At 45.2% G+C, this 16,909-nt stretch overlaps 2 long non-coding RNA genes across 2 annotated transcripts; both read left to right on the plus strand.

Annotated features, from left to right (window-relative positions):
- The first annotated feature begins 1,688 nt into the window (after window positions 1-1,688).
- LOC127479354 (uncharacterized) lies at window positions 1,689-6,984 on the plus strand. Its single transcript, XR_007907536.1, has 3 exons — window positions 1,689-1,863; window positions 2,565-2,707; window positions 6,963-6,984. It is a non-coding gene; the product is annotated as an uncharacterized LOC127479354 (long non-coding RNA).
- An 873-nt stretch (window positions 6,985-7,857) lies between these two features.
- On the plus strand, window positions 7,858-16,134 carry LOC127479351 (uncharacterized). The gene is made up of 3 exons (XR_007907533.1): window positions 7,858-8,067; window positions 14,996-15,450; window positions 15,489-16,134. It is a non-coding gene; the product is annotated as an uncharacterized LOC127479351 (long non-coding RNA).
- The last annotated feature ends 775 nt before the right edge of the window (window positions 16,135-16,909 follow it).

Consider the following 16,909-nt stretch of genomic DNA (forward strand, 5'->3'; position numbering starts at 1 on the left):
TGGTGAGAATACAGGAGAAAACCCAGAGCAGAACTCAGAGCTATTTCTGACCCAAGGGGTCCTGCAAGGGTGTTTGCTCATCATGGAATCATGGAATGGAATTCCTGAGGTTGGAAAAGCTCTCCCAGTCCATGGATCCCCCCCTGTGCCCGATGCCCACCTTGTCCCCCAGCCCAGAGCACTCAGTGCCACATCCAGCCCTTCCTTGGGACACCTCCAGGGCTGGGCACTCCAAACCTCCCTGGGCAGCCCCTGCCAAGGCCTGACCACCCTTTCCATGGAAAAATTGCTCCTGGTGTCCCACCTGAACCTCCCCTGGCACAGCTTGAGGCCATTCCCTCTCCTCCTGTCCCTCGTTCCCTGGGATCAGAGCCCGACCCCCCCTTGCTGTCACCTCCTTTCGGGCAGCTGGAAAGAGCAAAAAGCTCTTCCCTGAGCTTCTTTTTCTCCAGGTTAAACATTCCCTGCTCCTCATAGGGCTTAACTCCAAACCACTGAATCCCTCTGGTGCTGGAATGCTGGTCCTTCAGTGGGATGGCAGCTGTTTGTAGGAGAACAGCCTGGATGGTCCGAGGCAGGGAAGCAGCCGGGGCTGTATCCCATTATTACAGAAACGAAGGCACAGACAAATTTTTGGATCCCACTGGCAGCTCTGTCCCATTGTCTGAGCTCAGGCCACTTGGAGCAACAGAGGGAGAAAGGCAAGAAATGCTCTGCCTCATTAGAGGAGGTCCCTGCCAAAAAAATTCGGGATCACGGTGGAAAGGGAGGCTCCGAGTGACATTTCCCACATGGCATCAGCGGCGCTGCACGGGCAGCACCAACTGAGAGGGGGAGGTTTCATCGGGCCCCGTGGGTGCCAGGCTGGGTGTCCAGATGAAAAGTTGACCTTTCTAAACCGAAATGTTTCCCTCCAGGAGAGTGGAAATATTTTTGACTCCGTTCCAGTCCGAGAGCAAAACAAATGGCAAAGCACCAAGAGGCTCCTTGTGCAAGAGCGGCGTCCCTGCCCCGCGTGCTGCTGCATTTATTGCTTTGTTTGTTCAGCACAGCTGAGCTTTGGCAGTGGAAAGTTTGCCATGGGGAGGGTTTTGGGGTGGGTTTGAAGGCTGGGATAAGGCTGGACACGGCTGGGATTTCTTCTCTTCCCCTCCGAGTGAGATAAATGGATCCGTGTCCAGGTTCCGTCACTGGATTCCAGACTCGCCCCTTGAAGGTGCTTTTTTAGGCTCTTTCAGGTGCTCATCTTTGGGTAGGAGTGAAAGTCAGTGTTGTCCTCTTTCTCCAAAGACTCTAGAGGGAGCCTAAAGGATTGATTTGAGCTGGACAACTCCGGGGCTGAACTGAGGGAAAACGAATCCCATTTTCGCTGCCCAGCCCCTGCTGCTGCTCAGACTCCAGTCAAAGACACTACACCAAGTCCCAGAGTTTCTAGGAAGGTAATAAAGGAAGGAATTTATGATTTCAGAGGACTGTAAACATCCAGACCCTTAATCCCAGCAGATAGCCTTGACAAAACCAGAAGGGCTACGTGGACAGAAGAGCCTTGACACAGAAAGTTGTTCCAGCACTTGTGTGAGGTGTCAGCAAGTTTTAACTGAGCTTGGCCTGGAGATGTTCAACTGGTTGGAACTAATCCATGTCCAGAAGAGGTGAATCAGTGTCTAGCAATTCACTAACCAGTTGCTCAAGTGCTGGTTGCTAAAAAATCTGCATTTCGTTGCCTGGGGTGGGTAAAGTCCAGTTTAACACACCAAGGAATCCAAGGAATCAGCCCCCAAACTCTTTAGAGCTGCTGAGCACAGGAATGGGGGCTCTCAAGCAGAACATCCCAGGCTGGACCATAAACCTTCCTGGTGTGAGGTGAGACACCAGGAGGGGGTGAAGATGGGCAGGGAAAGGTGCTGGGGGAGCTAAAGGGCAGTTGGGCCCTGGGTGACAAAATTGGCCCTGAGGAGGTTCAAGCTCAATGGAAAAAATCAAAGGTCTCTGTCCATCCAAGGGCATCAGGTCCCAGATTAAATCTGTTGGGAATACTGAGAGCAGGAGCTCAGACTGCTGCTTGAATTCCCATTTATTCCTTGTACATTATGGAACATTTTCCCGAAAAAGAGGGAATTTATATCAAAGAGAGAAGAAAATCTCTGCTGTGTTGGGTTGGTTACAGGTACAGGCTTGCCACCGACTTACTGAATGAGCTTAGAGGGTTGTTCACATCATTTCTCTTCCCAGAACACAAAACTGGACAAGAAATGAGATCCCTTGATTAGGATTTGAGTGAATTGAAACCCCAAAACCTAAGAACCCCTTTCCTGTGGGACAATTCCACCAGGTTGGATTGAACTTGAGTATTAAGACAGTTAAAATTTGAGAGGAGATTCAAGGTGAAATTAGAGAGAAGATTCAACCTGGAGAGTCAGAAAACCCTATTAAAAAAAAAAAGAAAATAATATAAATCCCAGTATTCCCTAATATTGGTGTTGACCTTCCCAGCTAAACTGTGGGAATGATCCAACCCTCTTGCAGCTGAGGGTACCATGATGCATTTTTCTCTCTCATCCAAGGAAGGGTTTTAGTTCTGGAGCCCCTGGATGAGCTGTGGTTCCTCCATATCCAACAGGACACCTCCTGGAGCCACCTGAGAGGAACATCCCTGGTCACATCCCAGAAGTGACTCACCATTCCCAGAGGAAATGCAGTGGCAGGGGTGAGTAAGGCCTGAGTGTCCCCCTGCTGTCACTCTCAACCTGTTCTTTAAAGAAATAAACAAACAAACTCATCTCCTGGGGGACTTTGAGGACTTCTGGTGACTTTTAATTCCCACTTTGTGATTCAGGCTCTGGCTTGAATCCAGAAATTGCTCCAAATTAATCCCGGGATCTCATGTCTGAACTGGTTCTCTGGGCATCAAAATATTTGTGCCAACTCTTCCTCTCCCCTGACCTGAAGAAGGTGCAGCTCCAGCAGGTTTGGGGGATGGATTTGCCAGGTCCAGCCTTGATTTTAGAACTTGAGTTCACCCTGAGAGAAATAAGGAGAACATGATTTTGGGAGGGTCCTGAGGAAAATAAAAGGGAAAAGATTTCCCTGCCAAGGAGATTGTTATGGGAGGGAAGGGAAAGGGAAAGGGAAAGGGAAAGGGAAAGGGAAAGGGAAAGGGAAAGGGAAAGGGAAAGGGAAAGGGAAAGGGAAAGGGAAAGGGAAAGGGAAAGGGAAAGGGAAAGGGAAAGGGAAAGGGGAAAGGAGGAGGAGGAGGAGGAGAAGGAGGAGAAGAAAGGAAGAGAAGAAGGAAAAGGAGGAAGAGAAGGAGGAGGAAAAGGAGGAGGAAAAGGAGGAGAAAAGGAGGAGAAGGATAAGGTGGAGAAGGAGAAGAAAGAGGGGAGAGAAGGAGGAGAAGGAGAAGGAGAAGGAGAAGGAGAAGGAGAAGGAGAAGGAGAAGGAGAAGGAGAAGGAGAAGGAGAAGGAGAAGGAGAAGGAGAAGGAGAAGGAGAAGGAGAAGGAGAAGGAGAAGGAGAAGGAGAAGGAGAAGGAGAAGGAGAAGGAGAAGGAGAAGGAGAAGGAGAAGAAAGAGGGGGGAGGAGGAGGAGAATGAGAAGGAGGAGAATGAGAATGAGAAGAAGAAGGAGAAGAAGGAGAAGGAGAAGGAGAAGGAGAAGAAGGAAAAGGAGGAAGAAGAGAAGGAGGAGATAGAATACATAGGGGGAAAAGGGGAAGAATAAACTTCCAGGACTCCATCCAAGCATCCTGGTGCTGATCAGAACAGCTTTTCTCTCTGTCTTGGAATGAACATGGGCAGTGCCAACACTGGGGGCTGGGCAGGAAGGACAGGACAGAGGCAGGTTTGTGGTGCCCCCCTGGTAAACTCCCCCTGGTACATTCCCAGGGGCACAGAAAGCTCCACCAAAGCTGGGCAGAAAGTCCCCCAGCCCAGCCCAGGCCAGAGTGTTTTGCTCAGTGTTGCATTTTGGGAAGATTTATGGCTCCTGCTCCAGGAATTCAGCAGATGAGTCAAGCAAAAAGTGTCTTTTTGCTCCCAGCTGGTGACCAGAACCACTGAGAAACGAAGGGGTTGGGTGGGTTATAAAAGCAGGATGTTACAGGGCTGGGAATTGATCCCAACCCCTCGAATCCCTGATGGCTCCAAATAAGGTTGTCAATGAATTTTATCCCCCCGTGCCAGGAGTGTCAAGCTGAAATCAAGCTCTCTGGATTCCTTTATCCCACATCAAAGAGCAGCTCCAGATGTTTTGCTTCACCAAACCCAGCCAAGCCACCTTCAGGTGGGACTGTCAAGCTTGGCCTGATGCTCCTCTGGTGACTATTTGCAAATAAACCTTTAAAAGGTTTGAACATTCAAAAGTAACCTGTAATTTGCCTTAGAGGGGATTTTTTACACATATAAAAAGAGCACAAGCCCTTTGTATATATAATTCACTATATGGACACTTGGACAGGCTAAGTTCCCATCCAAGCCCGTTGCAACTGAATTATTAATGTTTTAATAGGTATTTCAGGATCAGAATCCTCTTAATTAATTAACTCCCTCTATGTTAAACATCCAGTATTTAATTCTGAATCCTTGCTCCCTTCCAAGGAATGTTTGGGCCAAGTCATCCCATTCTTGCAGAGTGTCCTGAACTGGGAGGAAAAGCTGATCCAGAATAAAATTAAAGGCATTTTTTTAGGGTTAGTTTTAACTCCAGAGGTTTTTACTGTGTATTTTTAATTTCTGCCCAGCTCTGGTGGAGCTTTCTCTGCCCCTGGGAATTTACCAGGGGCCACCACAAACCTGCCCCTGTCCTGTCCTTCCTGCCCAGCCCCCAGCGTTGGCACTGTTCGTGTTCATCCCAAGAAAGTGAGGAAACCTGTTCTGATCAGCACCAGGATGCTTGGATGGAGTCCTGCAAGCTTATTCTTCCCCTTTTCCCCCTCTATGTATTCCTCTTCCTCCTCCTCCTGTTTTTCCTCCTCTTTCTCCTCCTTCTCCTTCTCCTTCTCCTTCTCCTTCTCCTTCTCCTTCTCCTTCTCCTTCTCCTTCTCCTTCTCCTTCTCCTTCTCCTTCTCCTTCTCCTTCTCCTTCTCCTTCTCCTTCTCCTTCTCCTTCTCCTTCTCCTTCTCCTTCTCCTTCTCCTTCTCCTTCTTCTTCTCCTTCTCCTTCTCCTTCTCCTCCTCCTCCTCTTCCTCCTCCTTCTCCTCCTCCTTCTCCTCCTCTTTCTCCTCCTCCTCCTCCAGCCAGGAGCTCTCAGGCAGATGGGAGGTGCTGAGATCCATCCCTAGGATCCAGAGCACTGGCCCATAACCCATCCCTGCCCGTTCCCACATTCCCTGTGCTCCAACCCGCAGGGGAGGTGTTTGTGTTGCCCCCCCCAAGTGCAAATATTTGCCTCGTTCTCCCAGGAAAACTTTAACTGCAGAGCAAATAAAACCCCCCAAACCTGTGTCACGCCAAAAAATCGGCTTCTTTGCCACCAGAGGTTGGGTTTGTTGGGGATTTTTCCCTCTGGGAAGTTGTATTCCATGGAATTTTTATAGGTGTTAGGAAAATCCTAAATCACTGCGGTTGGAAAAGACCTCCATGATCAGCAAATCCAGCTTTTAACCAAATCCCCCATTTCCAATAAACCAGATTGTAAATTATCCCATCCACTCCTTGTTTGGGAAGGGAAGGTTTGGGAAGGTTTGGGAAGCGAAGGTTTGGGAAGGTTTGGGAAGGGAAGGTTTGGGAAGGGAAGGTTTGGGAAGGGAAGGTTTGGGAAGGGAAGGGAAGGTATGGGATTTATTAACACATACTATTACAATAAGTATTTTTATTTTAATTTTTAAAATGTATAGAAACTATAAATTAATTAACATTCATAATATTATAATACACATTGTTATTTTATTTTTAATAATGTATATTAAATCTATATTAATTAACATTTGTAATAATACAATACATGTTTTTATTTTATTCTTAAATAATCTACATAAAACGTGCATTAATTAACATTATTTATATTATAATACATATATTTAATTATTTTAATCTTAGCATGTATATAAAATACAAGTTAACATTCATAATAATACAATATTTTAAATTAATATATATAAAACATGGATTAATTAACATTTATATTATAATAAATATTTTTATTTATTTTAATTTTTAGAATTATATAAAAGATAAATTAAACAATCATAATATTACAATACATACTTTTATTTTTAAATAATTTATATAAAACGTGCATTAATTAACATTTATAAAATTGTAATAAATATTTTCATTAATTTAAGTTTTTAGAAGGTATACAAAATATAAATCAATTAACATTCATGATATTATAATACATAATTTTATTTTTAAATAATGTATATGAAATGTGCATTAATTAACATTTATACTATTACAATCAATATTTTTATTTATTTTAATTTTTAGAATGTATATAAATATACATTATTAACATTTTTACTATTATAATTCGTATTTTTATTTTTATATAATGCATATAAAATGTAAGTTATAGTATTTTGATATATATTTGTATTTTATTTTTAATAATGCATATACATTTTTAGAATGTATACAAAATATACATTAAGTAACATTTTACTATTATAATAGATATTGCTATTTTTAAATAATTCATATGAAATGTAATTTAACATTTATAATATTATGATATATATTTTTATTTTTTAATAATTTATATACCTGTTTAGAATGCATATAAATACATACAATGTATATATAAATATACATTAATTAAAACTTTTATATTATATTTATTATAGAAGCTGAAAAAGAACTGAAAAACATTAAAAACCAAGGGGGAAGAAAGGTTTTCAAATCACCATTAGATTTCTAGACTCTATTATTATTAATATTATTTTAAAATATATATTTACATATTTATTATTTTATATATGGTTATTTACATATTGTACTACATATTATATTATAATTATTATAGAAGCTGAAAAAGAACTGAAAACCACTAAAAAAACAAGGGGTGAAAAAGGTTTTTTAATCACCATTAGACTTATAAAATACATTATTATTTATATAGTATTTATATAGTATTTTAAAATATGAATTTATATACTATTTTTATTATATTATATTATTTTTATATTATTTTTATATATTTATTATATTATATTATATATTATTTATTATATTACATCATATCATATCATATTATTTTATATCACATTTTATTTATTATTGATATAGTATTTATATAGTATTTATATAGTATTTTAGAATATGAATTTATATACTATTTTTATTATTTTTTATTATACATAATAATATAATATAATATGATATAATATTATATTATATATACTATTTATATTATATTATATATTATTTATATCATATCATATCATATCATATCATATCATATTATATTTATTATAGAAGCTGAAAAATAACTGAAAAACATTAAAAACCAAGAGGGGAGAAAGGTTTTCTTATCACCATTAGACTTATATAATACATTATTATTTATATAGTATTTATATAGTATTTATAAAGTATTTTAAAATATGAATTTATATATTATTATATTATATATTATATTATGTTATTTTATATAATTATATAATATATATTATTTATATTATATTATTTTATATTATTTCTATTATATTGTATTATATATTAATTATATTATATTATATTATATTATATTATATTATATTATATTATATTATATTATACTATAGTAATTATATTACACTATAGTATATTACACTATATTATATTATATTATAGTATATTATGTTATACTATAGAAAATTATATTACACTATATTATATTATATTTATTATAGAAGCTGAAAAAGAACTGAAATCCACTAAAAACCAAGGGGAGGGGAAGGTTTTTCCCTGGTCACTTTGGGACTCGGTGTCCCCCAGGCTGGAACCAAACTCTGCTCCAGTCCCTGAACCCGCCTGGGCTGCCACGGCCCCTTCCCGTGGGTCAATCTTTAACTTCTGCTCCTGGGAAATGAGTAACTGAGGAACGAGGAGCTCTGGTCCTGGTGGGAGCCCTTCCATGGATTAACAAGGTACTGAACCAGGCCAAGGGCCGGGTCCTGCCCTTGGGCCACAACAACCCCCGGCAGCTCCAGGCTGGGCCAGAGGGGCTGGAGAGCAACCAGGCAGGAAGGGAGCTGGGAGTGGGGATGGACAGGGAGCTGAACAGGAGCCAGAGTGTGCCCAGGGGGACAAGAGGGCCAAGGGATCCTGGCCTGGCTCAGGAACAGGGTGGCCAACAGGGCCAGGGAAGTGATTCTGCCCCTGGACTCAGCGCTGGGGAGGCCACCCCTGGAGTGCTGTGTCCAGTTCTGGGCCCTCAGCTCAGGAAGGACATGGAGGGGCTGGAGCAGGGCCAGGGAAGAGCAACAAGGCTGGGGAAGGGACTGGAGCACAAGTGCTGTGAGGAGAGGCTGAGGGAGCTGGGGGGGCTCAGCCTGGAGAAGAGGAGGCTCAGGGGAGACCTCCTCACTCTCTGCAACTCCCTGACAGGAGGGGGGAGCTGGGGGGGGTTGGTCTCTTTTCCCAGGCAACCATCAGCAAGACAAGAGGGCTGGGTCTGCAGCTGTGCCAGGGGAGGGTTAGGTTGGACATTAGGAAGAATTTCTTTGCAGAGAGGGTGCTCAGCCATTGGAATGGGCTGCCCAGGGAGGGGGGGGATTCTCCATCCCTGGAGGTTTTTAAGATGAGACTGGATGTGGCATCAGTGCCATGGGCTGGGAACCACGGCGGGGTTGGATCAAGGGTTGGACTGGATGATCTCGGAGGTCCCCTCCAACCCAGCCGATTCTATATTCCCACTTTTGCTGGGCTAAGTGGGATCTCTTGGCACGGCCCCCTTTTGGCTCCCGTGTCCTTGTCTCCCGCTCCGCTCCGGGGGCTGTTTTGCTCGGGATAACCATCGTTTTTTGGGCTGGGACACTCCATCCCAAGGTTCAAGCCGTGCCCCTCGGGATGGAAAGAACGGGGCCTTTCATTACCAGGCGCTCCGAGATAATTTATTCATGGCCTTAATCACCCCCAACGAACCGGCCATCCCTGCCCACGAGATAATTTATTCATGGCCTTAATCACCCCGGACAAACCGGCTATCCCTGCCCCCAGGAGCTTTTCCAGGGAGTTATTTTTAGGTCTCTCGGTGTTCTTGGTGGGATGGGGAAGGACACAGGGCAGGAGGTTCAGGGGTGGAACCGACTGAGTTCATCCAGATCCAAAGGCAGAAATTCTCCGGAGTCAGGGCAGGGACAAGGTGCTTCCCAAGGGTATTTATGGTCGGACTCGATGATCTCAGAGGCTTTTTCCAACCTCAGTGGTTCTGTGATTCTCTTCATCCCATCCCTGGAAGTGTCCAAGGCCAGGGTGGAGCTACCTGGGATGGTGGCACTGGATGAGCTTTAATGTCCCTTCCAACCCAAACCATCCTGGGATTCTTTGATTCCATAAGGATGTGCTTTTTCCTGAAGAAATCAATGATCCCACCCCCTCTCTTCTTTCCCAAGTGTTGTCACTCCCGTGTCTCGTACCTTCCCAAATCCATGGAATGTGGGTGGTGACACGGATGGAGTGAGTTGGTTGGTTCTCAGCCACTGTGTTGTCATCCCACAGCACAGGGAGCAGGGAGAGGATCCCTGCTTTTGGCAGCAGGGTGGACTTCCAATTTTTATCAGTCTGGGAATGATGGAAAGGAATGATTCGTGCTTACAAAAACAGAGGGAGGCCAAAAGCCAGGGCCAAAGGGGAAGAGCCCTGCAAGTCCTCTGGAAAACTGGAGGGTTTCCAGCCTTTCCCACTCTGTGAGGTTGGAATTCTGTGAGGTTGTAACTCTGGAATTCTATGATTCTGTGAGTCTGGAGTTCTGGAATTCTAGGATTCTTTGAGTCTGGAATTCTGTGAGTCTGAGATTCTGTGAGTCTGGGAGTCTGTGAGTCTGGAATTCTATGGTTCTATGAGTCTGGAATTCTGTGATTGTGGAATTCTGTGGTTCTGTGAGTCTGTGATTCTGTGAGTCTGAGATTCTCTGAGTCTGGGATTCTGTGAGTCTGGAATTCTGGAATTTTATGATTCTGTGAGTCTGAGATTCTGTGAGTCTGGAATTCTGTGAGTCTGGAATTCTGTAAGTCTCTAATTCTGCAATTCTGGGATTCTGTGAGTCTGGAGTTCTGAGATTCTGAGAGTCTGAGATTCTGGAATTCTGTGAATCTGGAATTCTACAATTCTGTGAGTCTGGAAGTCTGTGATTCTGGGATTCTATGAGTCTGGAATTCTGTGAGTCTGGAATTCTGGAATTCTGATTCTGTGAGTCTGGAATTCTGGAACAGGTTCAGGGTGGAGGGACTCCCCAGGAAAAACAGGAAGAAAATCTGTGGGATTTCAGCTGTGGAACTGAATGGCAGAATGTTATGGGAAAACAACCTTGGAAATGGGATTATAAAGGGATTAAAGAAACTCCTGGGTCCTTGTCCTGTTTGTTCTTCACTTCCCTCACTTCCCACTGTCGGAAATGATCCCAAAAGTCTCTTGTCTTTACTTGATTTTCCTAATTTCTGTTTGCATCCTGGTAACAAACAGCTGAATGGAGGAACAAACGTATCTTGCCTGGTGATGGACACAAAGTTTGGCACTGGAACTTCAAAACACGGGATTTCAGTGGATAGGATCCCTTTGCAGCCACACTGAGGCTCCAGGGAGACCTTGGAGTCACTTCCAGGGTCTAAAGGGGCTCCAGGAGAGCTGGAGAGGGACTGGGGACAAGGGATGGAGGGACAGGACACAGGGAATGGCTTCAAGCTGAAAGAGGATGAATTTAGGTGGGATATTGGGAAGGAATTCCTGGCTGGGAGGGTGGGGAGGGACTGGACTGGATTTCCCAGAGAAGCTGTGGCTGCTCCGGGACCCCTGGAAGTGTCCAAGGCCAGGCTGGAGCAACCTGGGTAGTGGAAGGTGTCCCTGCCCATGCAGGGGGTGGAATGGGATGATCTTTAAAGTCCTTCCATCCCAACTCATTCTGGGATTTAAAGGTAAAGACCCTCAGGATCCCACCTACAGGAATCTGTTTATCTGACTGGTTCTTAGGTTGTGTTGTCCCAAAGAGTGAAGCTGGAGATGGAATGCTCTCCAAATACCCCAAACTTCACTTCAGCACCTCCTGTGCCTTGTTCCAGTTTTCCCCAGACCTGACTCCCAAAGCCTTCCAGCTGCTCCAAGCTGGAATGGGATCTCGGAGGGGGGAAGACGAAACAAGGGCCGTGGTTTGGACACCCAACCCCTGGGACACCAAGGATGAGGAAGCTCAGCTGGCTCTGCTGGTGAACTTATCACCAACTTGCCCCTGTGGCACCCAAATTAAAGTGCCAGGGAGCAAAAATGTGGGAAATATGGAAACGAGGCACGTCTGTGTCACCAAAAATCAAATGTGGCTCCTCCGTGTCGTCAAAAACATGTCCAGTCATGTCTGGGGGATTGGTTGTTCTCTGCTGACTCCACACCCTTGGCTTGTCCCAAAAGGGTTTCTGTGCCCAAAGGTGTCCACAAAGGGTCCCCAATCTCCCAGAAACCCTGGTTTGGAGAAAAAGAAGCCTGGATTCTTCTTGATTTCCACAAGACCTTGTTTCAAAGACTTCATCAGCACTTACTTAAGAACAGTGACTTAATCCTTCTGTGTGTCAAGTCCCCCTCTGAGGACTGAGGGTGATGCAACACTTTATATCCAGGGATTCATCCCAAATTGTGTTTCCAGGCCCATTTCCTGCAGCACCTGACTCGGCAAAGCCATTGGATAATGATGGGAAGCAACCAGCTCCTTGCATTTAAAAGTGACAAATAATTCCTTGTTTTCCTTTCCCTTCCAAGAGCTTTTGATTCAATTCAGGATAATTAAGCAAAGTGACTTAAAAGAAACACCAGATGTTGCACTGAGAGTCCCCCAGACATTTCAACCCAATAATGCCAGAGCTGGATCCATCATTAGTTATCCCTTGATTAATCCAAACCCCATCAAAGCCTGTTCAAAGCCTCCCAGTGGCTTCCAGGGGGTTTGAAACATTCCCAAAGCAAACAAAGCTGGCAGGACAAAAGAAATGTGGAGAGACAGGAGACACACAAAGACCAAAGAGAGATATTGGGAGTCTGCTAATCAGGAGGCAACTTTATCCCTTGGAATCACACCAAAAAAATGGATGTTTGGAGATGTGAACTGATTCTGAAGGACAGGAGCAGCCTCTTGGCTCGTGAGGGAGGAACATCGGGCAGCTCTTCCCACACAAAAAGCCCTGGACTGGCTTTCCTTCCATGGAATCCTGTGCTCTCAGTTCTAGGATCAAAGCAGGAGCTCTCAGACAGTTATGGGATCAAACCAGGAGCTCTCAGACAGTTCTAGGATCAAACCAGGAACTCTCAGACAGTTATGGGATCAAACCAGGAGCTCTCAGACAGTTCTAGGATCAAACCAGGAGCTCTCAGACAGTTCTAAGATCAAACCAGGAGCTCTAAGCTCTTGTCTGGTGACTTTGGTGCAGATGTTCTGCAGGGCCTTGGTCACCTGTCAGCCAACCTTCTGTTGGCTTCTCCTCCAGCCTGGGGATCTATTTGGGCACAGGGGCACAGGATGTGCCAAATCCCAGGGCAGGTATCACAGAATCCTGGAATGGTTTGGGAGGGAAGGGACCTGAAACATCATCCAGTTCCATGGGCAGGGACACCTTCCAGGATCCCAGGTTGCTCCAGCCCAGCCTTGGACACCTCCAGGGATGGGGATGAATAAAATCACAGAGTCCTTAAAGTTGGAAAAGACCTCTGAGAGCATCGAGTCACAAACACCCTGGAGAAGCACCTTGTTTGATAAAATGAACATCTGCAGGGCAATGGGAATCACTGAATCCCAGAATGGGTTGGGATGGAAGGACCTTGGAGATCATCCCATTCCACCTCCTGCCATGGGCAGGGACATCTTCCATTAGCCCAGGTTCCTCCAACCTGGCCTTGGACACTTCCAGGGATCCAGGAGCAGCCACAGCTTCTCTGGGAAATCTATTCCAGTCCCTCCCCACCCTCCCAGCCAGGAATTCCTTCCCAATATCCCACCTAAATTCATCCTCTTTCAGCTTAAAGCCATTCCCTGTGTCCTGTCCCTCCATCCCTTGTCCCCAGTCCCTCTCCAGCTCTCCTGGAGCCCCTTTAGAGCCTGGAAGTGACTCCAAGGTCTCCCTGGAGCCTTCTCTTCTCCAGGGGAACCCCCCACCTACGTCAGTGAGATCTGTGGGAACTTCCCTGTGCATTTAAGCCAATTGACCCTCCAGCTCAGGAAGCACATCCAAACCCTCACCCTTTACAACAGGATAACTCCCAAAGGGGCAAAACGCATCAGCTGCCCCACACAGCCCTCAGTGAAGGCTGGAAAGGCAGCTAAAGCATCATTCCAGTTCCTCCTGGTCCCTTTGCAGCTTTGGAAGGTCACAACACGCCCCACAGGCCGCTTATTTTGGAACTCGTTACCTAATCGGGGTAAATTACTCAGGGGAGTGGAATTTGGTGGTTTCCGAGGGATCACGGCCCCATAAGAGCCCTGATAGGCAAAGGGCAGCTCCTCACCCCATCATTTATATCCCTGGTGCTTCTCAGAGGCCTCTTGTCCCTGGGCTGGGGAGATTAATGAGGGGAATCGATTGAGAGGAGGAAAAACCGGATGAAAAACGGCCCCGAGCTCTGGGAGGTTTTTCTGAGGCAAAGGAAAAACCCAGAGAGGCAGAAAATCAATAGGAAGGAAACGAGAAGATGAAAAAATGAAGAGCAGGAGTGGGAGGTTTTGTGAGGCACGGCGGTAAATAATATTTAAGGGCCTAAAGGGTTCCTGGCTGAGAGGGTCTGTTGGAAGGAGGTTGGAAAGGATAACTGAGGGGAATGTGGGGTGGGTAGAAGTCAAATTAGGGAATGATAAAGAACAGCCAGAGCTGCTCGGGTTTGGTACCCAATGCTCCCTGTTCTTTCAGCAGAATCACAGAATCAGCTGGGTTGGAAGGGACCTCCGAGATCATCCAGTCCAACCCTTGATCCAACCCCGCCGTGGTTCCCAGCCCATGGCACTGATGCCACATCCAGTCTGTCCTTAAACACCTCCAGGGATGGAGAATCCCCCACTTCCCTGGGCAGCCCATTCCAATGGCTGAGCACCCTCTCTGCAAAGAAATTCTTCCTAATGTCCAACCTAACCCTCCCCTGGCACAGCTGCAGACCCAGCCCTCTTGTCTTGCTGATGGTTCCTGGGAAAAGAGACCAACCCCCCCCGGCTTCCCCCTCCTGTCAGGGAGTTGCAGAGAGTGAGGAGGTCTCCCCTGAGCCTCCTCTTCTCCAGGCTGAGCCCCCCCAGCTCCCTCAGCCTCTCCTCACAGCACTTGTGTGAGGGTGTTTAAAAGGAGTGTTTAAAAGGGCTGGGTATTTGACTCTATGTAGGTGTTGTAGGAGAAAAGAAGTGATAACTTGGGATCTTGCCCTCCTTTAGGATGGGATTCCTGCTCTAAATCAAACTTCAGAACTCAGCTCAGCGGGAGGTTTGTGGGGAGCTCAGAGGTGTGAAGATCCAGCCATGGCTTTCTCCTGCCTTTTCAGTCACTCTTTCTGTCCCAAATTTTTCCCAAGGCCTGACTTTCCATGTTGGATCTCTGCAAACACAGGCCCAGACTATATTTGGGAAAATACTAAACACCTGAGTAGGACCAGCTAGTTTGGATTCCATGAATTATACCCACCCAGCCTGTGGAGCAGCTGGGGATGGAAAGCTGGGCAAGGTGTGGGATGCACAAGCAGATGCCCCTGGATCCTCCCAGTGAGGGAATGGTCTGGGATGGACTGATTTTTTTGAGGGCACATCTAAACACTTCAGAATTTAGGTCACCCAGTCTATAGTTCTTCTCTTTTTGGGGACTTCCACCTCTGCAATCTGCTCACCAAGTCCACTGCTTCTTCCAGGTGATTTTCTGAGGCCCCCAGATGTTCTGTCCAGCTCCAAACCAAGGTCAATCTTCCTTAATTCTGACTGGGAAACTGGACCAAGAATGAAATCACACCTGCATCTCTCTCCCACCCTGGAAGTGGTGCCTCCCACCCACTGGATCTGCTCCAGGAGGATAATAAAACCCTGCATGGCATCAGGAAGGAGACCAGGATGCTTTTCCTCCTGGTCTTTTGCTCTGCCAGCACTTCTGAAATCAAGTGGAAGTGCTGGGGAGCAGCTTCTGAAGAAGCCAAAGTTCATTTTTCATCTCAAGCACAGCCAAGTTATTAAACTTTTTTTGTTGCAGACAGGGTGGATTTTAAAAGGGTTTGAAGGTTTGAAAAGGGTTTAAAGGTTTGAAAGTGGTTTAAAGGTTTGAAAAGGGTTTAAAGGTTTGAAAGTGGTTTAAAGGTTTGAAAAGGGTTTAAAGGTTTGAAAAGGGTTTAAAGGTTTGGAAAGGGTTTAAAGGGTTAAAGGACTTTAAAGGGTTCCAAGAGGTGGACAAAAACAGGGAAGCCAAAAATGCTGCAGTGCTGATAAACAGACACCACATCCAGTTTAGGAAGCTCCTGGGATGCAGATTTTCATCCTGTGCTCCTCTTATTCCTGTAGTTTTCTGGCCACTGGCAGAGAGAAGAGAGCCTTCTTCAGTTTGTGGGGTTGATTTACATCAAGTGGCTCGAGCAGAATTCCCACATCCTCCATCACATCCCTAAACAGACATTCCTGCTTTAGAGGATCCATTGGATGCTGTCAGGGAACATTCAGCAAAGTCTCCCAGAATCCCAGCCTGGTTTGGGTTGGAAGGGACCTTGGAGATCATCTCATTCCAACCTTCTCCTTCCATGACATTTGGAGCTGGGAGATGTTTTTAAAACTGGGGTCATGCTCAATTAAACTTTTAAAATAATTTTTCATCTCTTTTTTTTGCTGTTGTTTCTGTCACCTCTCCTCTCCCCATCATTCCATGGCTGGTCTTTTTTTTTGGTAGGCATCTCTTGCTCCAGGACACAACTTCGGGTTTAAACCCTCTGAGATTCTGCCCTAAAATGTTTTTTTCTGTCCTAAAAAATCCATGACAAAGTCAATGGATTTTGTATCTGTGCCCCAATTAAAGGGACAAAGGGGTATCTGAGTTAGTTGCTTGTCCTTTCAGAAATTCCCTAAGGAATGTTGCCTGGAGACACCCAGAAAAAGAAAAAGAGGGAAAAAGAAAAAACCAAAACAACTTGGAAAACAGTTTGAGAAAGAGGAGGAATTTTGGACTCCTCTACACAAAACACTCCCAAATTAATTCCATTAAAGGTTGTTCTTTTCAAGATTCTCCTGGTTTTCTCTCTGCCCCAGTGCTGCTGGATTTACAGGAGCTGCTCCTGAACTTTGGAGCAGCCAAAGATCCATCCCAGAAGCCACCCAGGAGTTTGAGGGATGCTGATCCAGCCCTTTGTGGGTGTGAAATCAGCAGAACTTTTTGGATGGCAGAGAGGAGAACTGGCATCTGTTAATCCTTTGGAGGTCAGAGGGGGTAAACTGGTGGAATTGTGGCCCCAATGTTGTTTAGGAGCTCTGGGAAGCACAGACAGCTCCCAGATCAGGCTGCAGGGCTGGTCACACCCCAGGGCTTCCAGGAAAAGGGCAAAAGAGGCATCAGACACTCCAAGATGGTTGTCAACAGCTGTCCAGGGGAGTTTATTCTTCTTAGAAATGAAAAACTCATGGTTTTCACGACTTTTTTAGGCAAAAGAAATAAGTATGGACCAGATCTCTTGTAATGGAGCAGAGGAGAGAGAAAGGAATCACTGTGGGAATGGTAAAGTGGGAAATGAATCCCTGATTTTTGGCAGATTTGGTTCAGGGACCCCACAATTCCAGGGCTGGAGCAGCCACAG

The sequence above is a fragment of the Manacus candei genome, unplaced genomic scaffold (assembly GCF_025592945.1).
Source record: "Manacus candei isolate 608988 ecotype Guabito, Panama unplaced genomic scaffold, ASM2559294v1 h1tg000066l, whole genome shotgun sequence".
Taxonomy (NCBI): Eukaryota; Metazoa; Chordata; class Aves; order Passeriformes; family Pipridae; genus Manacus; species Manacus candei.